Raw genomic sequence first — 10,457 nt, forward strand, 5'->3', positions numbered from 1 at the left:
AAAGAAAGAAAGAAAGAAAGAAAGAAAGAAAGGAAGAAAGAAAAGGAAGGATGAGGGATGGAGAAAGAAAAAGAAAAAGAAAAAGTTAGAGCCCAAAGGTATTGCATTGTGTATTGGCTTGCTAAGATTTTGTTTTTTATTTGTTAAAAGTATGTTCAGAGTTACACCACTCTACAGAAGCTCAGAGAAAGGAAGCCTATTGAATGCTGTTAATGCTTTTGAATGTCTAAATAAAGCGGTAGCAAAGCTATCAATATTTTGTCAACAGATCTATCATTTTTTATTTCCAATAATGTTCATGTATATTCTCACCTTCCTCTGGTAACTTTTATGGTGGATGATTATTGCATCAGGTGCTTTGGAAAACATTCAAATATACACTGAGTGGCCAGATTATTATGACCATCTCATCAATACTCCATTGGGCCACCTTTTGCCTTCAATACTGTGGGGATTCTTCTTGGCATTGACTCCATGAGATGTTGAAAGTGATGTGAGGAAACTCCATACTGTTCTCCACAGTAGTTGCAGTAGTCTGTATTCCTACCAGCAGTGCACCAGGGTTCTTCTAAACTAAAAATGGAACTTGTCTAAAACTAAAAATGGAACTTCCATTTGACCCAGTGATCCCACTTCTAGGAATATATCAAAAGAAACTAGAAATAACAAATAGAAAGGATATATGCACCCCTATGTTCATATCAGCAAAATTTGTAATTGCTAAGGTTTGGAAACAGCCTAAGTGTCCATCAGCAGATGAGTGGATTAAAAAACTGGTAACTATGCTATGGTAAAAAAAAAAGAGTTCTTACAATCTTGCAACAGCATGGATGGACTTGGAGAGCATTATGCTAAGTGAAATAAGACAGTCAGAGAAAAATAAATATCACGTGATCTCACTCCTTTATGAATTATAATGAACAACATAAACTGATGAACAAAAATAGATCCAGAGAAAGAGAAACATCAAACCTCAGAGGGAAGGTAGGGGAGGGTGGGAGTAAGGGGGAGAGATCAACCAAAGGACTTGTATGCACACATATAAGCCTAACCAATGGACACAGACAATTGGGAGGGGCATGACTTGGGAGGATGGAGGGGTAATGGGGGGATAAGGACACATATATAACACCTTAATCAATTAAGAACTTAAAAAAAAAGAAAGGTGATGCGAGGTCTCTGACACCATACCTAATGAATAGCACTGTCCAGTTCTGTGAGATTTGATGGTTGTGGAACCATCTGCCTAATGGCTCTTTTAACTTCGTCCACAAATGCTCAATTGGATTAAGATCTGGTGATTGTGGGGGCCACCTAAGCAAGGTAAAGTCTCCCTCATGTTCTTGAAACCACTCATGCACAATACGAGCACCATGGCATGGCTCGTTGTCTTGTTGGAAGAAGCCATCTCCATTGGGATATGCCATCAACATAATAGGATGAACTTGATCAGCAATGATACTTAGGTATGTTGTGCTATTCAGATATTGTTCTACACAAATTAAAGTGCCCAAATCATGCCAGGAAAACATGCCCCAAACCATAACACCAGCTTGAAGGGTTGTACTCATGTATGTGGGGTGCATGCTTTCATGCTGTTTCTGCGTAATTCTCACTCTGCCATCTGCATGATGCAACTGCAAATGTGATTCATTGGACCACATGACTTTTTTGCAATGCTCAACTGTCCAATCCTTGTGTTCCTGTGTGAATTGGATGCGTTTTATCTTGGTAACTGCAGACAGCAAAGGTGTTCAAACAGGCCTTCAGCTTCCATATTTCATATGATGCAGTGTATAGCTAATTTGCCTACAAATGTTAGGTGGTCACAATAATCTGGCCACTCAGTATATATATATACACACACATATACTCTGTAGGCTCAAAAGGTATTAAGGTACTTGTTTCTTTATTTTCATTACCTGTATTTATTTCTTTTAGCTACATCTAGTCGTTGGCCTTGCAGTTAGCAAAGTATAAAATAAATAGTACTAAAGACACACTATTAATACTGAGGAAACTGAGGCCCAGAGAACTTTGGTGATTCCTTAGTCATTATGTTCATACTGAATTGGATCTAAAATCTAGGTCTCCTGTCTCTTAGTCTATTGATTTTCTTGTTATACCAGTTATGAAACTGTTTCCTCTAAAGCTAAGTTTTCCCTCAGTTAATAGTGTAAACATCTTAGGATACTTTTTCTTCACTGCAGCAACCAACACATTTTTAGGGCAATAAAGTATTTTTTATATCAGCAGAACCAAAATACATTATGAAAATGTTAAAAGTATTACAGTTTATCATTCTGCTATTTGGTCTAAGTAAGTAGGAGAGCCTGTGAGGGTAACTTGGGGTAATAAAGTTTAATCACTGGGAGCTTTGGGGTGCTTATTCTTAATTGGTGGGCAATTAAAGATGTTCAAGGTTAATAGCTATGTTTTCTAAACCAGCAATTTCCCTCATAGAGAGCTTTCCCTGTGGCATTGGCCACACCTAACAATCAGTTCTAGCCCCTAGCCAGTAGGATAACAAATTTAGGAGCATAACCCTAAGGGGATTTAGAGATGAGGATAAGTATCTTAACTATGGTTGTAACTTTTTTTTGTTGTTAACCATCATTCAAGGATATTTTCCCATTGATTTTTAGAGAGAATATAAGAAAGAGGGAAAGACAATACGAGAAACACATGGATTGATTGCCTCCTTCAGGAGCTCCAACCAGGACCCAGGCCGGGGAGGAGCCTGCAACCAAGGTATGTGCACTTGACTGGAATCGGGCACATACCTGTGTTATGGTTTGGTTGCAGGATCCTCCCCGGCCTTTGGTCCACAAGCTGACACTCTATCCATTGAGCCAAATCAGCTAGGACTGTAACTTATAATTTTCTTTAAAAACAGTTTGGTCATCTTCAAAGTGCTTTTTTCTTTCTTTTATGTCCAAAAGGTTCTGGTTTTGTCATATAGATGCAACCCCAAATAGTACTTTTCAAGCTCCATAAAGCTGATAAAATAAAGTTTACTACTTAGTTTCAAGGCTAGTTGCTGGTTTTAAATACTGTTTGGTTAGGCATTTAAAAGATTAGTCAGTACAATCAAAACTGACTTGTTAACCATTATGAGATATTAGATAGACAGCTAGTGACCAATGCCTGCTCAATATATAAGGTTAAGACCTTAAGTAAATATTCAAATTGGAAGGGATCTTAGAGACTCTCGACTCATGCTAAACTTAGTGAGTTGAAGAGATCTGGGGAAACTGAATGACTTACCCAAAGTCTCCTACGTCAGCTAAATCTAGGAACTGATCTTTTGATGTCTGGCTAGAACACGGCTTTTTTTCTGAGCCAAATATTGCAGTTTCAATTTCACATGCGTTATAAAAAAATAATCTCAGGGAAGGCCAGTTAAGTCAAGTTTGTGATAATTTGGCAAGTTAAAGTCTTCAAAGCAGATGAAAACTAATTACTGAAAACAAATACCATTAATATGAGAAGTATAAGAAATTTATCCATGCCCTAGGATTGCATGCTTTGTTATTTTTTTTACTAATGAGTTAATCTTTGGTAAATTCTTGTATAAAACTCAGATGTTAATAACTTTGTGATTATTACACAGGCAGATGTAGAAGTTGTTTACACAATTCATTTCCAAATTTTGAACATTTCATCACTGAATGTAGTTTAGGGTGTGTGTGTACAATTCTCATTTATCTACTTTTATCAGCAGTACCTTGTTCACATAGACAAGGAAAATTAAGTCCAGAGATTGATTGATTTAATATCACTCAATGGGGATATTTATTCTGACTTGCCAATTCCTTCCTTTTAATCCTTTTATGTTCTCGTATATAATAAAAGCCTAATATGCTAAGTGTCTGGTCATCCGGTTGTCCATTCAACCAATAAAAGTGTAATATGCTAATGATATGCTGAGGCCACTCAACTACTTGCTATGATATGCACTGACCACCAGGAGGCAGATGCTCAATGAAGGAGCTGCCCCCTGGTGGTCAGTGCTTTCCCACAGGGTTAGTGCCACTCAGGCAGAAGCCAGGCTTATGTCTGGCAAGTGCAACAGGAGTGGCAGGAGCCTCTCTCATCTCTGTAGCAGGGCTAAGCACGTCCAACTGACAGTTTAGGCCTGAGAGCGGGCCTAAGCCGTCAGTCGGACATCCCCTGAGGGCTCTCAGACTGCAAGAGGGCACAAGCCAGGCTGAGGAACCCCCCTCCCTGAGTGCATGAATTTCATGCACTGGGCCTCTAGTCCTATCTAATAAAAGAATAATAGGCAAATTAACCATCACTCTGCTACAAGCCACACCAAACAGCCAACCAGGAGAAAGTACGCAAATTAATCCCAATCAAGATGGCTGCGGCCATGGAGCAAGCAGGCTTGGGTTTCCCTGGCAATGGAGGAAGCCAAGCTTTCCACACCCTGGTGGGCCCAGGCCTCTACTCAAAGCTACAAAGTTTCAATGAAAGAAGATAAATAAATCCTAACAAAAATGGCGGCAGCCATGAAGCTGGAAAGAGCAGAAGGCTAGTGTTGCATCCAGTGATGGAGGAACCGAAGCTTCTGCAGCACTGGCCTATCTTGGCCTCTGTTTAAAGCTACAAAGTTTCAATTATAGAATATAAATAAATCTCAACAGAAATGGCTGCTGCTACAGAGTGAGCTGGAGACTTGGCTCTGCTCCACCTACAAAGTTTATATTGTAGAAGATACATAAATCCCAGATACCCAGGTCTCTGCTTGGGTCGCCAGGGAGCATGGCCAGCCTGCAAACCACCACAGGCCCCTCGCCCAGGTGGCCCAATGGCCCAAGGGAACCCCCACCCTGATCTGAGACACCCTTCAGGGCAAACAAGCCTGCCCCCACCCATGCACTAGGCCTCTATCCTATCTAATAAAAGAGTAATATGCAGATTGACCATCACTCCCACACACAAGATGGCTGCCCCCATGTGGTCAAAACTCCTGCCTCTATGTGGACACAAGATGGCCACCACAAGATGGCCAGCAGAGGAGGACAGTTGGGAGGGACTACGCCTGCAAGGAAGCACAGTTGTGGGCAATCAGGCCAGCAGGGGAAAGCAGTTGGGTGGAACCAGACTTAGAAGGGAGGCCAGTGAGGGGTGATCAGGCCAGCAGAGGAGGTAAGTTGGGGGTGACTAGACCTGAAGGGAAGGGAAGTTGGGGGGGGACCCATGCCTGCAGGGTAGAGCAGTTAGGGGGGACTAGGCCTGTAGGGGAGGGCAGTTGGGGTGACCAGGCCTGCAGGAGAGGGTAGTTAGGGGCAAAAAGGCTGGCAGGGGAGCAGTTGGGCATCAATCAGGCCAGCAGGGGAGTGGTTAGGGGGTGAACAGGCTGGCAGGCAGAAGCAATTAGGGGAAATCAGGAAGGCAGGCAGGCGAGCAGTTGGGAGCCAGCAGTACTGGATTGTGAGCAGTCAGGTGGGACAGGGCCTAAATGGGCAGTCTGATATCCCTCAAAGGGTCCCATATTAGAGAAGGTGCAGGCTGGATTGAGGGACATCCACTCATGCACAAATTTTGTGTACCAGGCCTCTAGTATGTCTTATAAAAGAAAAAAAAAGAGAGAAAATATATTGCATTTCCAATGCAACATTTAAGCAAAGTTTCATAATGGAAACAGATTTGTCTTTTTATTCTGATTATCTGTAAGTTTTAAGCAGCATGAGATTTATGCAAAGCATGAAATTAGTGACATGACTCAAAGAGGTCTATTGAAAACTGCTGTCTGAGGTACTTGGCAAGAGTCTTCAAGGTAAGTAAGTTCAGGGCTCTTAATATATGTATGTGTGTAACCATTTCCAGTAGGATGAAGCCATAATTCACAGGTATGTTTTCCCATTAATTCTTATAATTATGTGGGAAATCACACACACACACACACACACACACACACACACACACACACACACACAAAATAAAAAAATCAAAAAACACCCAAGTGCTACTTAAGAATCATACCCATTAGTTTTTGGTTAATCATGATGAAATAATGGTAGCTGTGAGCAATTTCCCATTTCCTTATCTCAGCAGTCTTTGTTCAGTTCTCAGATTTGTTCATGAAGGAATAATTATCACCACTTATAACCCAGTCAAGAATCAGAACCTGTTAACCACCTAACATTTCAAACTATTGAATTTTCCTTTCCTTGATGCCTGATTATTTGGCTTGCAGTTGACTCAGACTCATTCTATTCTTTAAGAAGCTCATTGAGAAAAGGTATCTTACTATACTTTAAATATTAATCATGAGAAAAATAAATAGTGGAGGAACACTCTTCTCTGCTACAAATGTGACTTTGGCTGCTACTTCTAGTCAGCTTAATATCATGCTTATTTAAAAACATGGTTTAAACTCTCACATTAGAATTCTTTTAAAGGAAACTATTTTTTTCCCTCTAAATTTTGAGATGGGAACAGTGAATAAATGAAACACAGAGAGAGCTACATTTTGACTCAACAGAGAGAAAAAATACCTGATTAGAAAACAGAATGGGGATATTTCTTTTTGTTTTATAGTTTATTATTTTATTTTTCATTGATTAGGGTATTACAAATGTGTGGTTATTACTCCATTGCACCCCACCCCAGTCCTGCCCTCACCCTCAATCTCTGTTGTTTGCATCCATTGGTTATGCTTATATGTATGCATACAAGTCTCTTGCTTGATCTCTCCCCCTTACCTCTCCTCTCCCCTGCTGTACCTCTGAGGTTTGAGCATGATAGATGTTTCTCTGTCTCTGGATCTGTTTTTATTTATTGGTTTATGTTGTTAATTATAATCCACAAATGAGTGAGATCATGTGATATTTATCTTTCTCTGACTGACTTATTTCATTTAGAATAATGCTCTCCAGGTCCATCCATGCTGTTGAAAATGGTAAGAATTCCTTCTTTTCTTTACCACAGCATAGTATTCATTGTGTAGATGTACCACTGTTTTAATCCACTCGTCTGCTGATGGGCACTTAGGATGTTTCCAAATCATAGCTATGGTAAATTGTGCCACTATGAAAATAGGGGTGCATATATACTTTCTGAATGGTGTTTCTAATTTCTTGTGATATATTCTTAGAAGTGGGATCACTGGGTCAAATGGGAGTTCTATTTTTAGTTTTTTGAGGAACCTCCATACTGTTCTCCACAGTGGCTGCACCAGTCAGCAGTGCACGAGGGTTCTTTTTTCTCTGCATCCTCCCCAGTACTTGTCATTTGTTGATTTGTTGATGATAACCATTCTCTCAGGTGTGAGATGGTACCTCATTGTTGTTTGATTTGCATTTCTCCGGTGATTAGTGACTTTGAGCATCTTTTCATATGTTTCTTGGCCTTCCGTATGTCTTCTTTCGAAAAGTATCTATTTAGCTCCATTGCCCATTTTTTGATTGGGTTGTTTATTTTACTTTTGTTAAGTTGTTTCAGTTCCCTGTAAATGTTGGAGATTAAACCTTCATCAGTGATAACACTGGCAAATATGTTCTCCCATGCAGTGGGCTTTCTTGTTATTTTGTTGAGGGTTTATTTTGCCATGTAAAAACTTTTTATTTTGAGGTAGCCCCATTTGTTTATTTTCTCTTTAGTTTCCATTGCCCTAGGAGTAGTGTCGGGGAAGAAATTGCTTTCTCATATCTCTGAGATTTTTTTGCCTTTGAATTCCTCTAGTATTTTTATGTTTTCCCTTCTTACATTTAAGTCCTTTATCCAGTTTGAATTTATTTTTGTGTATGGTGTAAGTTTGTGGTCTAGTTTCCTTTTTTTTTTTTTTTTTGCATGTATCTGTCCATTTTTTCTCAACACCATTTATTGAAGAAACAGTTTGATTTCATTGTACGTTCTTGCCTCCTTTGTCAAATATTATTTGAACATAGAGATTTGGCTCGATTTATGTGTTCTCTATTCTATCCCATTGATCTATATGTCTGTTCTTGTGCCAGTAACAAGCAGTTCTGAGAAAAGTGGCTTTGTAATATAGCATGATATCTTGTATTAAGGTCTGTGAAATATGCCATTTGTATTTTAATGGAGAGTGCATTGAATTTATACACTTAGTGGCCAGATCATTATGATCTCTGAACTCATAATAATCTGGCCACTCAGTATATATATTCCCACTTTGATGAGCATTTTTATCAGAAAAAAATTACATATATATTAGAGGCCCAGGGCATGAATTCATGCATGGTCAGGCCAGCCTGGCCAGGAGGAGGAGACATGGACAGTTGGCTGGCCTGCCTGCTGGTCAAACTCCTAGTTGAGAAGACAATTTGCATATCAACCTTTTATTATATAGGATATACACTCAGTGGCCAGATTATTATGCATTCAGAGATCATAATAATCTGGCCACTCAGTGTAGATTGCTTTGGATAGTATGGACATTTTAATGATTCTGATTCTACCAATTCATGAACATGGTATGTTCTTCCATTTGTTTATGTCTTCTGTCTCTTTCTTCAACATCCTGTAGTTTTCTGAGTAAAGTTCTTTTGCCTCCTTAGTTAAGTTTATTCCTAGGTATCTTAATTTTTTTGGTATAATGGTAAATGGGATTTTTTTTTAATCTTTCTCATTTTAAGTTCACTGTTGGTGTATAAAATGCCATGAATTTCTTGGCATTAATTTTGTATCATGCTACATTGCTGATTTTATTTAATAAATCTAATAGTTTTTTAATGGAGTCTTTATGGTTTTCTTTGTACAGTATCATGTCATCTGCGAATAATGAACATTTTGCTTCTTCCTTTCCAGTTTGAATGCCTTTTATTTTTTCTTCTTGTCTTATTGCATTGGCTAGCACTTCTGATACTATGTTGAATAGGATTGGTGAAAGCGGTCATCCCTGACTTGTTCCTGTTCTTAAGGAATATAGTTTTAGTTTTTGCCCGTTGTATATGATACTGACTGGAGGTTTGTCATATAACGCTTTTATTATGTTGATATATGATTCTTATATTCCCACTTTGATGAGCATTTTTATCAGAAAATGGTGTTGGACTTTGACAAATGACTTTTCTGCATCAATTGACATGACTGTGAGATTTTTGTCTATTTGTTTATAAGCTGTATCATGTTTATTGATTTGAGGATATTGTACCAGCTTTGCATTTCTGAAATAAATCCCACTTGGTCATGGTGTATGATCTTTCTAATGTAATGCTGGATCCAGTTTGCTAGAATTTTGTTAAGGATTTTAGCATCTATGGGATAGTGGCCTGCAATTCTCTTTCTTTGTGGTGACTTTATCTGGTTTTGGGATTAGGGTAATGCTGGCTTCATCGAAAGAGCTTGAAAGTTTGCCTTCTAATTGAAAATTTTGGAGTAGTCTAAGAAGAATTAGTTTTAGTTCTTCTTTGAATGTTAGGTAAAACTCCCCCATAGCCATCATCTCAAGGGCTTTTGTTTGCTGTAAGCATTTTATTTACTCTTTCAATTTCATCAAGAGATATTGGCCTATTCAGATTTTTTATTCTTCCTGATTGAGTTTTGGAAGGTTGTAATTTTCTAGGAATGTGTCCACATCATCGAGGCTGTCCAGTTTGTTGGATTATAAATATTTGTAGTATTTTTTTTTATAATCCTTTGTATATCAAGGGGGTCAGTTGTTACTTCAACTCTTTCATTTCTGATTTTGTTTAATTGTATCCTCTCTCTTTGTTTCTTGATGAACCTGGCTAGAGGTTCATCAATCTTGCTTATCCTTTCAAAGAACCTGCTCTTGGTTTCATTGATCTTTTATATTATTATTTTTTTTTGGTCTCTATGTCATTTATTTTGCTCTGGTCTTTATTATTTCCTTCCTGCTGGATATTGTGGGCTTTTCTTGTTGCTCTCTTTCTAATTCTTTAAGTTGTAGAGTTAGATAATTTATTACCATTTTTTTTTTTTTTTTTTTTTTTTTTTAAATAGGCCTGTAGATCTTTGAACTTCCCTCTTGGGACTGCTTTCATTGTGCCCATAGATTTGTGACTATTGTGTTTTCATTGCCATTTGTTTCTAGGATGCTTTTTCTTTCTTCTTTGATTTTTTTAGTAACCCAATTATTGTTTAATAGCATGCTATTTAGCCTCCAAGTATTTGATTTTTTTATTGTTTTTATTGTAGTTGATTTGTATAATAGTTTTATGCCATTGTGATCTGAGAAGATGTTTGTTATGATTTCTATCCTCTTGAATATGAAGAGACTTTCCCTGTTCCCTAATATGTGGTTTGTAGAGTGCGCCTGGGAAGGTACATGAGTATTTCTTTAATTATTTTCATCTGAATCCAGTGGCTACAGCAGAGTCACCTCCTGGAAACACACCTTGCCATAGGTAGGTGTGTTATCTTCAGTTCAGGCGCCAGGGGGTGGGTTTCATTATCTAAATCCAGCCAAGCACCTGGAACAAACATGATTATTCTTGCCCACTCAGAAGTGACAATTACAAAGA

At 38.5% G+C, this 10,457-nt stretch overlaps 1 long non-coding RNA gene across 1 annotated transcript in view; it reads right to left on the bottom strand.

Moving 5' to 3' along the window:
- Positions 1-9,778, bottom strand: part of LOC123652590 — a 10,851-nt gene extending 1,073 nt beyond the window's left edge. Inside the window, exon 1 of the long non-coding RNA XR_006742019.1 lies at positions 9,698-9,778. This is a non-coding gene — a long non-coding RNA (uncharacterized LOC123652590). The remainder of the gene's footprint in view (positions 1-9,697) is intronic.
- Between the last annotated feature and the right edge of the window lie 679 nt (positions 9,779-10,457).

Source organism: Pipistrellus kuhlii, unplaced genomic scaffold (genome assembly GCF_014108245.1).
Source record: "Pipistrellus kuhlii isolate mPipKuh1 unplaced genomic scaffold, mPipKuh1.p scaffold_m20_p_19, whole genome shotgun sequence".
NCBI classification, from domain to species: Eukaryota; Metazoa; Chordata; class Mammalia; order Chiroptera; family Vespertilionidae; genus Pipistrellus; species Pipistrellus kuhlii.